The 19,942-nt window shown below is 38.3% G+C and overlaps 1 protein-coding gene across 4 annotated transcripts in view; it reads left to right on the top strand.

Annotated features, from left to right (window-relative positions):
* Nucleotides 1-19,942, top strand: part of shisal1b (shisa like 1b) — a 102,552-nt gene that overhangs the window by 8,648 nt on the left and 73,962 nt on the right. The gene's annotated exons all lie outside the window — the stretch shown is intronic.

The following is a 19,942-nucleotide window of genomic DNA, read 5'->3' as shown; positions in this document are numbered from 1 at the left end:
ATCTCACTAAGATGCCTCCTGGGGGCTTCCTGGATGAGGTGTCCTGGGCATGTCCCACTGGGAGGAGGCCTTGCGGCAGACCAAGGACACGCTAGAGAGATTGCATCTCTTGGCTGGCCTATGCCTCAGTGTTACCCTGGATGAGCTGGAGGATGTGGCTGAGGAGAGGGAGGTCAGGGCTTTTCTTTTTAGGCTGTCCTTCATAACCTGGAAAGGCAGCACAAAATAAATGGGTAGATGAATAGATGGACCGTTTACTGTTAGGATTTGATTATCATGTATCCCTATTTTAAGCAAGACACCTGTGTCTTTCCCCCTTTGAGTTCATTATGTCTCTGTTTCCTTGTTTCAGTGATTATTAATCATTTCTGTTTTAATGTGGTAGTTATTTGTCTCTTCTGTCTTCCATTTATTTTTACTTCCCCTCTTGTGTGGACTTGGTTCAGCTGTGTTTTGTTACCCTCGTCTTTCAGTTTTCCTTATAGCCACTTGTGTATAAATAGTCCTTCCCCTCACTCTTTGTGTTAGTGTCTGTTTACCTTACACGTGTGCTCTTTGTGTTTTCCTGCATGTATGGGATTTCTTTTGATTTCCATTGATTCACACACTAGACTTTATTCCTGGACTTGGTATATTAGCTAATCAAGGTTTGTTTCTGCTTTCTCAGTTTTGCCTGCTAGTATTGCATTTGTTCCATTCTCTACAGATAATGATAGTGATATATTTTTAACCCTGTGATCAACTGGTGACCTCTCCAGTCTGCATCTCACCATAGACTCTGGCCCTATCCCCCTGCAACCCTGAAGTGGAAAACCAGTTAGCAAAAATGGCCGGATAGATGTGTTTATATATATTTTATATACATATGTAACATTACATATAGTGAGCAGCAGTTATTACAATGATACCACTATTTAATGCTGTTGATTTTATGATATGGTTTCTACAATACAAGCTTAACAGCAGAACAAAAATCAAAAATACTTTAGTGCAACAGGGCATATTAATTGTGCTGTCAAACAAACCCCACAGTTACCATATCCAAGTCACTGTGAGTAATTACTTACACAATTTCAAGACAATTCCCTCAGTGCACCATAACATTGTACTGGAATTTAACAGTGTGTGCACAGTGTTATGAAAGAATTGATGTAACAAGCTAGTAAGAAAGGTGAAGCTAAAGAATGCATCCAACTTCACGGAAGTGCATCATGGCTTGGTTAAATATACAGTCTAACTCACTAGTTAGCTTAGTGAGATCCGAATTTACATAATATCTACAAATGAAAACAGAAATGATCAGCAACATTATTACACAGGCTGAACAAAAATCAAACCATTTAAAATTTGTCTAACATAATTTAATTGTGGACCTTTCTATTTTAGAAACTCTTCATGGTCCAGTTCTCAGATGCCATGTCTTTAATTCTTCTGTGTAAAACTGGTTCAGTCCTTCTAATTTTCACAGCAGACTGAATGTGTGAATATTCACACAGTGGAACTGCAATGTAACCAGGATGTCCGTAACAGAACGTTTCAGTTTCTTGTTGTTCTATGAGGCTTCTTCTGTGTAGCCAGAATATCATTGGCAAATAGTTTATAAATGTATGCTGTATAGGAATTGTTATTGAAGTCAGTGTATAGTATCGTCATGTTTGCACGTTCATATAAACACATAAGTGTACCGGTTGTCAAAAAAGGAAACCATAGCTGCTTCAGACTATTAGGTGCCGAGACCTTGTAGCCTAAAGTAGCCTGCGGCTCTCAGAAGTAACTTATCAAAAGGTACCAGTCTCCTGTGTTTCCCCAGGATCCAGGTGCTTTTAATTGGTTTTCTTTGACAAGATTATTGCCTGCTCTCAGGCCAAACTTGGATAGTGTGTATTTTAACAAGCGTGCCTATATAGCCCCTTTAATCATGAGCAAACTTCACAAAGAACTTTCACTTGATTAAAAATTACAGTGTGACCAAATGTTGACCCTACACCCACCCTTTCCAGTGTTGCAATTTGATGTAATCCTCTGTTTAGCCTAGTGTGACTTCAATAAGTTTTACACTATTAATCATATACATGTATATTTTTATTTAATACCACAACATGGAAGAAATTAGAGACGTGCCACTGCTGAATATTTCCAGAGTCAATTTGTAGAACTAGCTTTACCAGGGGATGAACTGAAATCCCCAATGTATAGTCTCTTATAAAAGCATTTTATTCCCATGGACCCAGCCCTCCAAGGTATTCTGACCTTCTTAAATGAAACAGAATTTAAGAAGAGCGTGTACTGAAGCCAGCGAGTTATACCAGCCAGCCATATAATCCCTTAGAAAAAGGCTCTTTTAAAATCCTATTATAACGGGAGAGTAGGTCCAAACCTGGTCAAAGCAATTAGTCAGAGGAAATGAGCAACATTAAATGTCTAAATGGGTACAAAAAATGATAAAGACAAAGAATAGGATCTTATCATGCCAATTTGAATGTTTTATTGTTTTGTAAAGTTTTAATTAATAGAGCTAAGCTACTTGGTGCTTTCACGAGGACCTTTATTACATAAGTTATTGTTCATAATTGCAAGATAGTTAATATCCAAAATTATTGTGATTTCACTTTCAACATGTGTGGCTTAATGGAAAAATGTCTCCTGAAATGAATGTGTTTGAATTATTGGAAGGTAAGTCAGCGGAGCAGTAGAGGCCCAGTTTCAGTGATTCAGTAAAAGCTCATTTAGAAAGATTTACACCATTTTTACTGCAGTGAAATCCAGTCAGTTGTAATGTTGATTTAACAGCCGTAAAGTTGATTTAACCAGTTTGAATAGCCAGGATAAAAATAAATTTAAAGAAATATAAAATATAAAGTAGTGCTGTCAGCGTTAATCTCGTTAAAATGACGTTAACGCCATAACCGCATTAATGAAGCAAATCTATGTTAGCGAGTTACCGCGGATCGCCCTGTGCGTGGGGCTGGACAGCGTCAACACGTTAACGAGCTAACCGTGCTAATGCGTTGACGCCATGCAACCCCACACACGGATGATCTGCGCTAACTTGCTAATGGAGATTTGCCGCGTTAATGTGGTTATGACGTTAACGTCATTTTAACGAGATTAACGCTGACAGCACTAATATAAATACAAAATTTAAAAATCAATAAAAGTGGTCAACCCATGGGATATGATCTTTGTCCACTGTTGTAGGGCCTGTTGTACAATAAGTGCTGTCTCTGATAGTATTCTTTCATGTTACTGCTGAGAGGCTTTGCAGCAGAGTGAGAGCAAAGTATGAAGTGAGATATAAGCTACTTTTCTCGAGGCTCAGCCGGGAAATTTTAACAAGGTGCAGGACTTTGAAGTTGGGACATCAGGTGGGAGTTTATTAAGAGACAACTTCTATATCCACTGTGTCACGTTCTGCATGCTGTGTCTCATCTGTCTTTGTCTTGCCACTTGTTATATAGCCAGCTAAAAATGGGTTCTGGTGTTGCTTGCACTATTGTAGTGCCATATGTGTTTTTGGAACTCCACATGCTAAAATCTGAGTAGTAGCAAAGGTGAAAACTTCATAACTGAGAATAAGTTTCACTCAAGTCAGAGCTGTTGAAGCAAGTGGAAGTTACATTAATGTGTTAGGAATATTTGTGTTGGCTGATCAGTCAGTCTGCCACTTTGGTCTACACAGAAAAACTTAAAAAATAAAATAAAATTGGATGGGTTGGTGCAACATGTTGGAAGACATTCATGCTCCCCAGAATTTGAACCACTTGACTTTGATCAAAACCTGTTGGTGATATTTATAGTTGTGAGTATTCTGTTTGGGAACTATAGGATTAAGAAACATACTGATGTCTACAAACACACCAAAATACAGAAAGCTTATTGAAATGAGCCAACCTAATTTAACTTGCAAAGGAAGGAAAGATGTGTGAAAGAATTGATGTCCTTGCCAAATATTGGGTCGCTATTGTTGCCACTGCTGAGCCCACGGAGACTGTTTTAGACGGCTGGGTCGTTAAAAAACAATTGGTGCCTCAACCAAGGATGTGCTTGGTTTATTTTACAAGAAACAGATACAAACATAGCTATTCAATGTAAATTTTGTCATTTTGTTTATTATGTTTTTTCATTTTGAGCTCAAAATATGTGCACTATATACAGCATAAATATGCAAGACACTAAGGTTATTATTTATGAAAGATATGATTAAAAGTTGTTTTCCTGTTATGTTTTTGTCTTTTATGCTAGGATTTCCCCCTTCAATGTTATTTAGATGGATATACATTTCTATGAATATACATTTTTATACTGGGAGAGACTGAAATCACTCTATAATTATTAAAAAAAAAGTTTCAGTTATTTCTAATGGAAATATATAAACACTGTTATCACGCAAACAAACCAAAATTCACTTAGCAAAGGCTAGAACAGTATTTAGAAGTTTTTCCAGGATTTAAATCCAGGATGGAATTTGTGTAAAAGATCTTGATGCCCCGCCTTATGTTAAAGCCCACATGGTATCATATTACCCTAATAGAGCACTTCACTCTCAGATTTCAGGCTTACTTGTGGTTCCTAGGATTTTCAAAAGTAGAATGGGAGACAGAGCCTTCATCTTCCAGGCCCCTCTTCTGTGGAACCAGCTTGGATTCTGGAGACAGACGCCCCTTTCTACTTTTAAGATTATGCTTAAAAGTTTCCTTTTTGACAAAAGGAAATTTTTAAGCTGGATCAGGTGACCCTGAATCGTCTCTTAGTTACATTGCAATAGGTCTAGGCTGCTCGGGACTTCCCCATGAGTGTTTCTTCTTCATTCATCTTTTTCACTCTCTACGTGTTCATACACCACTCTGCACCCAATCGTTACTTATTATTAACCTCTGTCTCTCTTCCACATTGTGTCTTTGTCCTGTTTTCCTCCCCTAATCCCCAACCAGTTAGATAGCTGCCCCATGCTGGTTCTTCCTTTTAAACTTCCTGTTAAAAGGGAGTTTTTCCTTCCCACTGTCGCTAATTGCTTGCTCATAAGGGGTTTTCTGATTGTTGGGATTTTCTCTGTATTATTTTACCCTTACAATATAAGTGCCTTGAGGTGACTGTTGTTTGGCACTATATAAATAAAATGTAATTGTAAATTGCATTTAATTTTTGCAGTCAGAATAATCAAACAGGAACAAACAGAATACAGTCTTTAATATTTATATAGGCAGGATTTAGCCATTTTTTTTAAAAGACAGATATTAGTATAACTAGTGCTGCACTTGATACATAATTTTTCTTCTCAGTAAATTTAATTTCTGTTATTCTTGGCACTTAACTCACTATAACATTGAAACAGTATGCATAATTCATATTGTAGTAAAATGTTTAATATAGCACGGCAAGTACGCTCCCCACTGATGTTGTAGCGGTTGCCCCCATGAAACATAACACTCATTAGAGCCACAGGAATTGCAATTCATCTCTCCGTCCGCACAAATCAAATTTAGAGGTCAGAATCAATTATGCTCCTTTATTGGCAGTTAAATGAGTCTCCTTAGGGTCCAGCTGGTTTTGAGAAAGTAGTCATACTTTTTTTAATACCCAGATTGTGTGATCCACTGGCAGACAGAAGCCTTTCGCTCAGAAATACAGAGGAGTGTTTTTTCTTTATTTTTTGTCATTCTTTTAGGGCCCCATCAGCGTTGTCACATTTAATTATCAGCACTCTGAGATGATTGACTAGAGCAATAACATAAAGGCTTCCTTGTCTGAGTAGGATACTCTAAATTACTGTGGCAAAGAGTGGCGATTGCGTCAAGCAAAATGTGTGCAGTAGAAATTGCTTTGCTAGATGTGACAAAGACAAGTTCAGGCAGGACCGCTGTTGTGAAAAGAAGATTGCTATTTCCATGTGGAGTAATTTTGGCATGTTTTTCTCCTAGTAGATTTAATCTATATTTTATATTTATGAATATATAATTTATTTACTGCTAAAGAGACAGACAGTGAAAGTGGACTGTATATCCTTGTTTATTAACATAAACCTCATTGTTGCAGCAAAGGGCAGCGCAAATGTGATCCCCTTAAAGTGATTTTGAGTTTTAGTCTCCTTATTTTTCTCTGAGTTATCGATTCTATGAGTAGTTAGTTAACATAAACTAACATGTAGGTATTTTATAACCAACCAACCACATGACGTCATGTTCCATACGGATTAAAGCGTCAAAGTGTAGAGCAGTTGCTTACCTGAAACCTGTGTGTAACAGCTGACCTATATGATGGCAGAACAAGAAAAGGAAAGCTTACTTGCTGTGAGATCTTGACCCACATGCATATTAATGCACATACTTGTTTTGACTGTTTTTCTCTTGGATGCTATGTGAGGCTGCCTTTGTGCTGCATAGAGGCTCCGCTGTGTAAAAACCTGAAACAATACAAACTCACTGGCTAGTGAGTAATAGCATGGCTGCCAGTAATAGCATGTAATAACCTCTCATGCTTCACATTCGGTTCTGTTACGTTTTGCTCTCTTTCTTCAAAATACTGGTATTATTGAGGACTCACTGAGGAGTTATAGGAGACAGCCAAAGCTTTGGCACTGCGCTCGCAGCTTTCAGCTGTCCATCTGTGCCAGTTACGCACTCATTCTGATAATATCGTCTCCTGGCATTCCAAATTGATTAATGCTGCTAGCAAACACTATCACAGCCACATCGTTAAATTTAGCACAATTTCCAGTTAATTGCGTGCTGCAGACCTTAGCAAATTAAGTTTGTGTGTTAATTTAAATACTCTCCTAAAATTTGCACCCTCAAAGGGAAAGGTCCTACAAATATATATGCAGTAAGGCTAGCCACAAAAGCACTTTTGTCCATGCCTTTCAGTTGTAAAAGGGACATCGTGCCTCTTTAGTAAATCCTGAATTTTAGCATCAAAAAAATGGTTAATGAATGTGGCTCCAGGTCTCACACGCTACACAAACTTGATCGGCCAGTTACACAATATGTAAGATGACCTGCTGAACAAAATGAAATGTTTTACAGAGAATATAATTGGGACTCATTTTGAACATTTCAGTAACTGGTCCTGTCTTCAAATGGAAACTTGTTTTTGCGCCCATAAAATTAGCTGAGAATAACAATCCACTGAATGCCTCCAACAGGTTTGCCATTTAACTCAGCCAACTGACTCAGCATGTCATGATCTTTTGTAAGTGAAAGAATCATTGTTATTTGTGGCAACTTGAACTGTGGGGGTTGGAGACAAGTCAATGAAACGACTCGTTTTTGACATTTGCTGTACAAAGCTCTTCTGTGTCAATACCAGTAAGTCAAGCGCTGTCATAAAGAGGAAATGTTGACTTATGAGGAATGTCAATGAACCAGCAGGACCCCAAACTTCTATCTGTTTCCTGTGTGAGCGGTGAATATTTCCCAAAGAGCAGGCTGATCTTTGTTTCCCGTTAGGTCTGGCAGGTCACAAATACCCACACAGAAACCCGGGAGCTTTGGAGCGTCAGTGCATGGTCAACGTCCATGACAAATCTCCTGTCAGACGGGTTCTCATTCCACCTACTAAACATGGAAGGGAAAACATTATCTTCGGGGCAAGATCTAGCTTTTTAAGAAGCAAACATCTGTATAGACTCCAAAGCCAGACACAGAAAACAAGAGAAAAAAGGGTCTAGACTATTTTGCCCCAATGAGAAATTATTAGAAACCTTAATAAGATTGCCACTAAAGACAATGTCTTTGTTTACCAGTGTCTTTATATTAAAAAATATTATCTCATGAAAAGAAATATTGTCTACCAGACGGTAATGAGCATAACAAACACTTCTGAAAGCTTGTGTAACAAATGCTAGCGATGAGTAAAACTAGTGTGGATCAAATGAAACCCATGCAGTTGGTAATAGTATGACCAGTAATAGATGCAAACTGTGAATCAACAACACCATCTGGCCATAATTCTGCTTGTATTGTATATTACTGGTGTGTTTTGAGGAAATCTTGTTGAACAAAACAACCTTCATGTAATCATTTTCAACATTAACGTCACTCAACATTTCCAGAATGAGTTCAGTAACATTTTTACCTTGAGTTTGTGAGTCGATCTTAAAAACTGTTACAAGTACATGCTGGTGTTGCATTTAAAAGAAAGGAAAGTATGTATTCATGTCAAAGTACAACCTTACTTCTTCCATAGGAATTAAGAGGCTCAGTGATCAAGAGCAGGCATGACCATTTCTATAAAAGCAGAAGCTTTGGTAATTTACTGTTCTGGAGCATTCAGGTGTGTGTGTTAAAACAATGCCGCTAGCTTCCCAGGAGTGGGCATCCCAGCAGATTCACCATGCGGTGCTCAGAAAAAGTGCCACAAACTACATCTCAGACTCTACAGGCCTCAGCATGTTAAATGTTAAAGCTCATGACAGTACAGACACCATTATAGCTCACCTGGTTAAGCTGGTGACTCATATCCCAAAGGCTACCACAGGGGTCCTGGGTTTGAGTCTGCCCCAGACCATGTCCTGTATGTCATTCCCCCCTGCTGTCTCAGTACTTTACTATCTACTCTGTCCTGTCAAATAAAGGCTTAGAATACCAGAAATACATCTTAAATATTCTCTTTAAAAAGAACATAGCAGCTCGGCTTCAGTTTGCAAAGTTACATCTGAACAAACTGCAGGACCTCTGGAACAATGTCCTTGGATCGGATGACATCGAAGTGGTAATGTTTGGCTATAATGCACTTGTTTACCATATTTCTCAAAAGCCAAACACAGCAAATCAGAAAAACCACCTCATACTAACTTTCAAGCATAGGTGTGGAGGGCTGATGATTGAGCTTGTTTTGCAACTGCAGCACATGGGCACCTATTTTACAGTCAAACGTGAGATCGTATGACTAATAGCTAAAGCTTGGCCAAACTTGGGTCATGCAGTTGGACAATTAACCCACAGGAGCAAAACTACCACAGAGCGGCTGAATAATCAGAGGGTTGCAGTCCAAGCCTTAACCTGAGTGAAATACTGTGGCAGGACCTTAAGAGAGCAGTATGTAAATGAATGCCTGCAAAACTCAATGAAGTAAAGCATCAAAATTCATGATCAAAATTCATTCAGAACGTGAGAAGCCAATTCCCTTTGTGTTTTTCCACTTGTGCCCTGTCCTCTTCTTCTTATCTTTCCACCTATTTTGTCCCCCATTTTTCCTTACGCAATTTCTTCCTTCCTGTCAAGTCTGATTTTGCAATGACCATTAAAAATGTGAGAAGCTGAGAGTCATACAGAAAATGGTTACTTCAAATAATTGCTGCTAAAGGTTGTTCTACAAGCTGCTGAATCATGGTGTTATCTTAGTTTTTCACAGTGTTGTACACAGACCCATAAAGACTTGCTTTTTCCTATTACTGTAAAATACAGTGAAGTCAGTTTTGAAATGTGTTGTTACTATTACAGATTGCCAAAGGTACATATATGATAATGGCAAAGCGTTCAGTATAGAAGAAAGTTATTAAGAGAATCTCATTCATTGGGAGAGACAATGTGTCTCCATGCCTGTATCATTTCACTGTTTGTGTGTGTGCAAGGACAGGGGCTAACCAGGCAGAGGACACAGAGATGAAGTGAATGTAATATTACATGGGATGATGACAACTGCTTCCATTACTGTCAATGCAGTAAACCTTCACAGTCTGTTAGTAGGTAGGTAGGTAAACTAGTGCTGACCAGAGCAATAGCAGGCTACAATGGCATCTGCTTCAAATGAACAACCAATTAAAGAATAGAGAGATGGAGGGAGGGAGAGAAGAGAAGACACCAGAGTAAGGGCTGTCATCAGTGGATGCCCAGAATAAGAAAGTAAGAGCTGACAGGGAAAAGTTGATGAAGGTGAATACTTTACAGCTGTCTCCTTGTTTTAGTTTTTGATCTGGCCTGGAGTTTTTGTAATCTGTGAACTATTACCTCTCTGCTCCACATTGCTAAATAAAAAAACAAAAACAAACAAAAAAGCCCCCACTCAAATCACTACAAGCAACTTAATATCCAAGAAGCCAAGTTATGAAATCAACACAAAAATAAGCAGAAATGCATTTTTTACTTGAAAAGAGAGCCTGTAATCCTCTCCTTTCCTTTGCATTCCTAACTCCCTGATCAGCATTAGAGATCTGTAATTATTGCATTTTGTAGTACATGTACAGTTGTATCTTAGGTTTAAGCCATAACAAACACCAAAATGTAAACATTATGTTGTAACATATTTCTTCAGAAGGATTTCAAAAATAAAAACACAGAGGTTAGTAAAAAACAAATGCGTCTTTAAGTACAGTTTAATCCTGTCTGTTAGACTTTTTATAGCTATTGTAAATTTGAAATTAGTTTTAGGGACAAAATGTTTGCAAATGTGCAAATAATGGAACTGCTTTAGTTTTGTGCAGTACTACTTTTGATGAATGCACAACAACAGTTGTGATTTCAAGGCACTTTATATGTAAGGTAGACCCTACAATAATACATAGAGAGAAAAACCCAACAATCATATGACCCCCTATAAGCAAGCACTTTGGCGACAGTGGGAAGGAAAAACTCCCTTTAACAGGAAGAAACCTCTGGCAGAACCAGGCTCAGGGAGGGGCGGCCATCTGCCGCGACTGGTTGGGGAGAGAGAAATAAGACAGGATAAAAGACATGCTGTGGAAGAGAGCCAGAGGTTAATAACAAGTATGATTCAATGCAGAGAGGTCCAAGTCAGAGCTTAGAAATGAGGCCTGTGCCAGTGTGACAAAAACTGCAGTTCCTCTAGTGGCCACTTGAGGCTGCCTCAAAAAGCAAGTTAATTCCAGCAGACTCCAACGTTAAATTTCTCATTCATTTAAAAGCATATCTATAGCCTGGTACAAAAAATCGGTACATCGTTTTAGTCTGATCAAATTGTTGACAACTGGATTGACAGCTTTTTGACTTGTCACAGAAGCATATGTAAAAGGTTAAAGATGGGGTTTATTAAGTGTAAACAAGGTTGACTGACAACTTTATTTGATGTCGCCAAACCACAATGTCCCAGCTTTATGTCACCTGGCATTCCCAAACTGTATTTGAAACCAATGATTATTTGTTTTGTGAGCAAACTCAGGCTACTTTAAAATGTCAAACTCAGCATTAGACATAAGCAGGAAAATAATTAATTGATTTCAGTTTGAACGCTATTTCCAATGGCCTGCTGTGATTGGACTAGTCAAGCTTTTGTGTGAACAGGGCTGAAAGCAAATAGCTTTAGAGGAAATTAGTCAGCATCTCATAAATCTTCGCTAAAAATTGTGAAAAGGCAATTTAGCCAGTTGAGATCAACTGTCATCTTTCTGATATGTTTTTTCTTTCTTTTTGTAAAGGAGCGCTTTAAATATCAGTATTAGTGCAGCCAAGTACTCACTGTACACTGATAAGAAAACAGGACTTTAATATCCGCAGCGAAATGAAACGCAGATTGAGGAGACTGGCTGTTGTGGTGATTGTTTCGGCAGCTCCTGCTTGAAAGCTTCCTCCAAATAGCAACAATTGATAATAGATAGAGTCTGACAAAGTGTAGGAAGTTGCTTCCTCACAATCTGGATTTCAGTCAAACATGGTCCATGCTGTGACAACTGTGTTAAAGTCACTGGGTGAAATAAATTGCCTCCTCCAGAGACAGATTGCTAACTGTTAAATTTAGAACACATCACCACCCAGTCATCGCCTCCCTGTAGTGCAGCCAAAAAGCATGTCGTAATTTGTGATCACCTTAACTTTCCAGGAGCTGCAAGAGCAATTATCCTTTTTGACTTGCGCTTTTTAGGGAAACTTTATACATTTGTGTTGTACTTATGGCTTCATTTTAACTGCAGCATTTTTGTTTTTGGGCAGTTTTTTATTTGCTACCAGGGAATTTGCTGTACCAATTGTAGGACTTGATGTTTGCTGCAGTTGCAGATGAACAAAACTGCTTCATATTTATAATTTTTTGTCTGTCTTTCCTTATGTAATATGGAACAATGCTGTGTGTCAGAGGCAAATTGGGCCTTGTGTTAGCGTAGTTATTTTAGTAATATTGGCTAGCTGGGGAAGATCAGGATTTTTAACGATTTTTAGTTTCATTATTTGGTCAGGGAGATTCCAAGAAGAATATTTTAGCTGATACAAAAAGGATTTGATAAGGATTTATTCTGTTTGTTTTTAAAAGAATAATGACGATGTACAGTTGGTACACACTTACATATCTGCTTAACCATTTAACGGGCAAGGAGCCTCCCCATGGCTCATTGCGAGGTTGTAGAACCACTTGCATTTCTCACAACTAATCAGCAAATACCAGGTTATGTGACAGATAGTGACATTATTGCATCTGACCAGTCAGTAATGGCCTGGAGCATGTCGAACTTCCGTGTTCTTCCAGAATTTGAGAAATTGGGTTTTTCACCCCTACCCACTCCCACGCTTGTGGTCATAACAACAAAACTAACAGTGGTAAGATGATGAAACCCAGTGTTATTAGTTCAATAGTTGTTCTAGAAATTGAGATGGGTGTTGCTTGTGTTGGATTTTTAGAAATTACAGATTTTTTTTGGCATGTTACAGCAGTTTTACAAGTACCGTGAAACAGTGACTGGACAGGGCTGCACTTTAGTATGTGTGTTATATTTCTAACGATTTTTAGAGTGAATAAAGAAAAAAGTTCATAAATAAATATTAAGTTTATACATGTTATTTGTGTAGTTTTTAGAAAACATGCGTTTTGGAAAAATGTCTTTTGCACCACAAAAATGAAACATTTTGAAAAAAGTCACACAAGTAAAAAAAAGTCTTGTAATATGCTCCAGTAACACTGACGTTTTGAATTTCCATATATGCTCCTTGTAATGGGTTAAGCTAGAGTCTGCTAATATATTGGCCTGGTGAGGCATGTCTAATTCTAATTTCTTTATTATGGGTGCATTATGAACAGAATAATAAACATAAAACACTCGGCAGGGTCAGGGATTGTTTGGCGGTGATGCACATCTTTACCACATCCAATCGATATCTCAGTCAGATGGGAGCTTGTTGGGATGGATGAGAGCACATTATGCACAAAAACTTTCCATGTAAGAAAGCTGCCGTAGTGCTTAACATTTCTTAACATGTGGTTCAACTCTAAACACAGAAAAGTAACTTCTAGTTCTTGTTTGGGTCCTGACTTTAATTCCTGGGGGTATCTGGTTAAAACAGCCAACAAGCTAACTTTTCCAAGCACCAGTTCACTGATTCAAAAACCTTCCTAAACAAAACCGCAATGATTTCCCTACTCCATTCTTTCAACCTCCCTTCTGTTTGTCTTGGCTGACATCCACACAGCCATCTGAGCCACCAGCACATGGAGACCAAGATTGACTCCCTTTGCATGTTGCCCGGGGTGGTTGTCTGCCATCCATGCTGACATGCACAGCACAGGCCAGCTCTAAAGGGTGGATGAATAATGGACGACTTAGATGTCATCCATTATGTTTTTCATCTCACCAACCAGTGTGTATGGAGCTGTCTCTCTCTCCCCCTCTCTCTCCTTTGTCTTCAACTCCCCCATCAACAACCAGTGTTTCCAAGGATACGTTCACATCACTCCAACTCAAGGAAGAAATGTTTATGACTTTAGCTTAGGAGTTACTGATAAAGATGCAGCATGCGCATTTGTATTCAGGACAATCCCTGCAATATTTTTTTTCTATCAACTCTACAAGCAGCGAGTCTGGTTTCAACTAACATGAAGATCTTGCTGTTGTGGAAGAAAGAAAGGAGCCAATAGCAGTTGCTAAGAAACTGCTGAGGTGTTGGTGTCGGACAGTGATAATTATACTTCTGGAATGTGATCACTTGTGAATAATTTATCCAGCATGTGATGGAGAGACGAGCACGAGGAATGTTACGTCCCCCATATGTGTCAGAACCAAAGTAAACACAGTGACGAGAAGTCTGCTAATGGAGCCTCTTGGAAGACCTCCGGCATAGCCAAATGAAAGAGAACCTCGCCAGTGAATATGAAATAAATAAGTGTTATTATGATTTTGGCTGGAGGAATCCTCAGATGGGGAAAAAATGACATAGCCTACATCAGGACTCAGTGAGAAACAGAGAAGACATTGTAACAGCTTGTTACCGAAAAGAATACAATAGCTGTCCCAATTTGCCAAGTTAGCAGTGATTGGCTGCTTCATTTTTGTTTAACAACATTTGAATAGTATCCCTCCTTCAGTATACACATCATTCAGGTTTACATGACTTGGAATAATCAAGAGAATAAGTTACATCTCTAAATTGTTTTCCCCAGAAAAATGTGAATTGATAAGCATTATTAATTGATTTTTTCCACTGTAGGGTGGTCCTGAGCAGCCACAGTCAATCCATTTGCTCTGCCTCAACATGAGTGTTTCTTTAGCATACCACACAGAGTTGGTTTACCTGAACCCTTTATAAATCTCCACTAACTGTGTGATAAGCACATTTCTGTTATTATAACATCTCTGCCAACATGCTGCTGGTAACCATGAAAGGCTTTTAGTGTGAAGCAACAAAAGCAGGAAATGCTCTGTTTACATCGGTAGCAAAAACACAGCCTTAATAGAGCAGGAAGAGATCAGAGAAAAGTAAAATATGGCTGATATCCAGCACAGTGTGCGTTCATGCAGCAAGCAGACCGCAATGATGCTAATGCGCATCAGCCCCCAGTCGAGCCTGCACCAAGGTGGCAAACTGTTAATGCAAGAACTAAAGAGGTCAGAGTATAAAGGATGACACACACATCAGAACCCATGTGCATGCCTTTTTCCAAACATAAATATAGATTGTATAAACCTGGCACAAACTTTCTCACTTTCTTTCTTAGCAAGGACAGACAAGGATAGTGGTCATGGAAGAGGATAGCTGCTCCAGCAGCAGCAGTGATGTGCTTGGTGTCTCATCATTTTCCTTAATAACATTTTTTAATTTGTTTTTTTGAACATATTGTGAGATTTTAAGAAGAATTGTGACAGATGAAAATTCTCTGGTGTGGTTGATGAAAGGGTTTGAAAAAGTTATTCACACAGGTATGAAAAACATTCTTGGGTATTATTTATCAAGATTTTAACATTAGGCAACCTCAATCATAAGTTGCTGAATCTCATCCTGAGCAAGTTCATGATAGCATTTTTTTTCAGTGAAGCTCTGCCTACTTTATGCCAATCAAGAGGGCATAATAAAATACAGAAATTATAAATGTGACCTACCTAAATTTTAGGAAAATGGAGAATGAAAAGCTAATAAAAGGTAGATAACAATGGCAAGTTTTCTGGATAATTTTAGTTACTTTGGAACAATGTTGGGACAAAAAATATTCCACTAAGGTCTCCAAGTTCTGGAAGTGAATTTCTTAATAATAGCAATATATAATGTAGTCCTCTCAGAAAATTCTTAGTCAAGCAGTTTGAGATTATTTTTTTTTTTAAAGCAAATAAAGGAAAATGGAGACTGTGTACATAATTACAGTCTACTCAACCTACTCATCCCATAGCCCAGTGCCATTCCCAGATTACAGTTAGAATTAATTTAATCCTTTCTGTTATCATAATGTTTATATTTTTAATAATACTGTTGTATAATGACATCTTGGTTTACATTTTTGTAGTTTGTGTAGTAAAGCCATAGGGCAGTGATCGTGTGATATGGTGTTTTGTTCCTGACTGCAATCATGCCTACACAGGCATCCTACTATTCATGGGTTTAAACATTTCCATGGTAACAGCAACCTCCACCAATTACTGGTTGAGTAGTACTCTTCTTCAGCATCACAAATAAAATGGGTTTTTAATAAAAACAAGGTTGATCTCATTCAGAAGCACATACCATCGTTTGACAATGTTTTATTTTGTAGCAAGTCTGGGTTGGATGGTTGCAACATAATGGCTCATGATCAGAATCCCTATGTTTTTTTTTTATTTCACCTAAATGTTGAGCTCCATTGCACATACTGCACAGAGAGCAAGAGGAAGATTGAAAGGGGTCCAGCAATTCAATTTTGCCACGGGGCCCCCTACAGGATAATCCAGCCATGCAGCCAGTTGCTAATTTTAGCTTTTAAATGTCACTGTCAGGATAGCAGCACTTAAAAGTTGCATGTCATTGTTGTTCCTGGCAGTTTAACAAACACCCTAACTTACAGTGGTTTAGGGCGTTTGTCTTTCCTGCAGATCTATTTGACAAAGATGGGATATGACAGGGATCCTCTTTTACACCGTTTTATGTACTGCCAGCCAACAGCAGCTCATTGTAGAGTACTCAGGCTCAAGCTTGCCCTAAGATCTAAAAATATATATGTATATATATATATATACATACATACATACATATATTATACAAATGACTCCAGACTGTATCTCGATCTAGCTTCTATTCATGAAAAAACTGACGAAATTTGTAATAATTTTTTGTGTGTTTGTATGACCAAAATTCTGGCACTATTTGAACTCCCACCAAAATAAGTCAATGGTGCAGCTTCATTCAAAACCAGAGAAGCCCAGGTATTGTGCAGGTATCTGCTGTGAGCACTTCTTGCAGTCAGAGTGGACAGGTCTAACAGGCTGCTGCTAGTTTACTGATATGAGAAAACACACACTTGCCTGCCGGGCCCTCTCCCCTGCTGCCAATCATTTTACTTTGCTCTTCATCTCTTCTTGAATCTGCTGAGAATCGCAAGCCAATCAGATCATGGAAAATGAGATTTACTTACATAGTGATTACTTCAAAGGGCAATCCTCTCAGAGATGCATGAAAAGCAAACCAATAATCTTCTATGATGAAAAGGGGAGACGAACTGTTTTCCACATCAGTTTTTCATCTGTGCCTCTTTTTTCCCCTGCTTGGATATTGATTTTCAAATGAGAGCACCTGTGGCTGTTTCCTTATTTCCTTGGCCTCCCCCCCAAAAAAAATCAGAATTTCAGTGGGTTTCATTGTTCATGTACTTCTGACTGGACTAAGCTTCTGGGCGATCTGTATGATTTCTAATTAAGATAGATTGTCAAAAACAAATCTGACATTTTGCTGTATGCATGTGATAAACCTTTAGTTTATATATGTAATTTTGGGTCCTGGCATTTATATTGATGCTAATTTCCACACACCTAAACACTGTTGTATGCTACATATACCCCAAGTGGCAAAGTCATTACCTAATGGCAGCAGCTTCTCACCACAGGACAGTGCGCCAAACCACAGCTCAGAAACCGCTCAAGAGCAGCTTTAAGAAAATGACAAAACAGGATTATTATAGCACCATCATTAAGTAAAAATGTCTTTTGTGCAATATTTCGTGTTTGTGTTCTACCACAAGAAAATGGTGAGCATTAAAGCTGCTAAACATCTGCACACAGCACGGTAGTTTACTGGTTACTCTATAACTCAAAGCACTGCTGTATCCAAGTACAACCTTACAGAGCAGTTAGTTATGCTTTTGATAAAAACAAATATGCATCAGCTATGTCTTGATGCATGCTCAATCATCCATGTAGGTAAATCCCAAAAGGTTGATTCTGTTCATCTGGACGACCAGATGAACAGAATCAATACTTGTAGCTTTTGTTGTTTTAAACTGTTCTCTGGTCATTGCTTCCTCTACATGTGACGTTTCATCTTTGATAGATGATGTTGATGATGGAAAGGACGTGTCCTTGCTTAGATGGGGAGGTTGTTTCATGGAAATGCATGCGCACTCACAATAATACAGAGTGATGCACACAGCCAACCTATGGGCTGGATGGCTGTAATGGTGCCATATACACTGAGGCTAAAGACCACCCTCCATTCTCTTGTGCCTCAGCAGTAAGAGCTGGAGGATACATTTATGGTGATGACAGCACGGCTTCTCAGAGCAAGGTTTAACCTTACTTTGCATAGGATCGAGTGTCATATTGAGGAAAGCACATCTCTGTTTCATTGTTGTGTCTCCTATAGTCAGTAGCTGTGGATGTTTTTTTTTTTTAATAGGCACAAATGTAAGTGGACACATCAGATTTAGGAAGATTTAGCAGGTTTGGAAGCAAAAAGGTTACTAATTTGAAACTAATCTTAAATTAAAGCATATTATAAGCTTAATCACATCTATTTAGCAAATTAGAAATCCTTTATTTGCTAGGTTAAATTTGCTGAATTTTAAACTGGGTAAGTATAAATATTGTTTCAACCAATAGGTATATGTCTAATGTGGCAGCAGAAACTCTTTTTGCTCTTTATCTAAGTGTAAAAAGCTGAAAATTTGGCCTTGTGTTTGTATTATGAGAGACGAAACTGACTCACTTTAAACCAAAAATGTCAGCTGGAACCTTCAAATGAACAGGTCATTATTTATAACCAAGTGCAACACAGTGACTCCAAGCTATGACCTTGTAATGGTATTTTATCAGTGGCAGCAAATGATAAGCATGTAGTATAGAGCTGATGGCTTCAGCACTGGCTTTGTCACTGTCCTGGTAGCTCACTCAAGATAATTAGCTGCTGGGAAGTGGAGTGTCTTGTCCCTTTCAAGCCTGTTTGTTGATCAAAGGCATTTGACGGACTGACTAATCCCCTTTGACGGTTAGAAAGGAACAGTGGCATCAAAGTGTGGAGTGGCAGCTGACTACACAAGGACTGGGAATCTGTTTATTAACACTTTAGTTCATGTTTAAGATTTCCCATTGTAAAATAGAGCTCTTATCGGAGGTGTGTTTTGTAAAGAATTCAGACCTTTTTTATATTTTTCTCATATGAAATCATTGGTTGCCTTGGTAAGGTAAAGGTCCCCCAATTTCACACAAATTCTGACACTAATGAAGGCATAAATATACAAATGTAGTTTCATTTTCAGGACTAAGTCATTTCATAAAGCTACTTTACACTATAGTTTAGGAGTTAATTAGTTAGGAATGCTTTGGCTGGTTCAGAGGAAATGGGATTGGTGGAGGTACCGATCAGGGAGCACAGGACTTACTGGGGTCGTTATTTTTAGACTTGGCTCACTTATTATTATAACCTAAAGATTACTTACACAAATTTTTATTATCAGTCATAGTTTAGGTGTCTACACTAATTGGTTTAGGTTTAAAAAAAGAAGGCTTGTTCACAACTTTAAATTTTTATTAGAAACTTCGGTATGAAGAGATCCACTAAATATAATATACAGTGTGCCTTCTGAAAGGTTAGGGAACTTTTACATGCACTAATTGCCACAACCATAAAAGTTCACCTACATAAGCATAAACCCAACTGTTGTGCATTGTCTTATAATTTTGATAATGAGCCTGTTTAATGCTAAAGTTTTGTTGCCACGAGAAACTCCGGCAACATTACACTGACAAACTGATAGAAGCAGATTTTTCTAGAGAATTACTACTCAATGCAAATGATTCATTACCTAAACATAGAATGAAATGCGGAGGCCACCATTCCCACTTTATTTATTTTTTTAAATTCAAAGGGCATAAATCTTCAGTATTGTACAAAAGGCAGCTTTGAAGCTCATTCTTACTTGTTCAGTCTCTATCTCTCCATCAGTTTCCCGGCTTTGTGATTTCGAACAGAGGCTTTTGAGCTGACAACTTAAATACGTATTGAAGAGAACAACAAATGCCATTTAAAATGGCAGCCTCTGTCTCCAGGGAGCTTCGCTCTATGGCTGCTGATAAAGCCATTTGGGAAATTAACTGAACGGCCAGAGTTTTCTAAGAACAACATGCAGACTGCACCCATAGCACTTTGAAAGTGGAGAGGTAATGACGTCTGTGTTTTTAGTCTTTGACAAACGTACATTTAAATTCAAATTGGTCAGTTTTAACAGAGCAGTCTTAGATCACTGGGGATGATTTAAGTTCCAGGCTCCCTTAATGACAATGATTTGCTCTGTGAAGCAAAAGATTAATTTTTGTAAGTGGATTTAAAAATGTAAA

Source organism: Oreochromis niloticus, linkage group LG7 (genome assembly GCF_001858045.2).
Source record: "Oreochromis niloticus isolate F11D_XX linkage group LG7, O_niloticus_UMD_NMBU, whole genome shotgun sequence".
NCBI classification, from domain to species: Eukaryota; Metazoa; Chordata; class Actinopteri; order Cichliformes; family Cichlidae; genus Oreochromis; species Oreochromis niloticus.
This window is presented reverse-complemented; position numbering and strand designations above follow the sequence as displayed.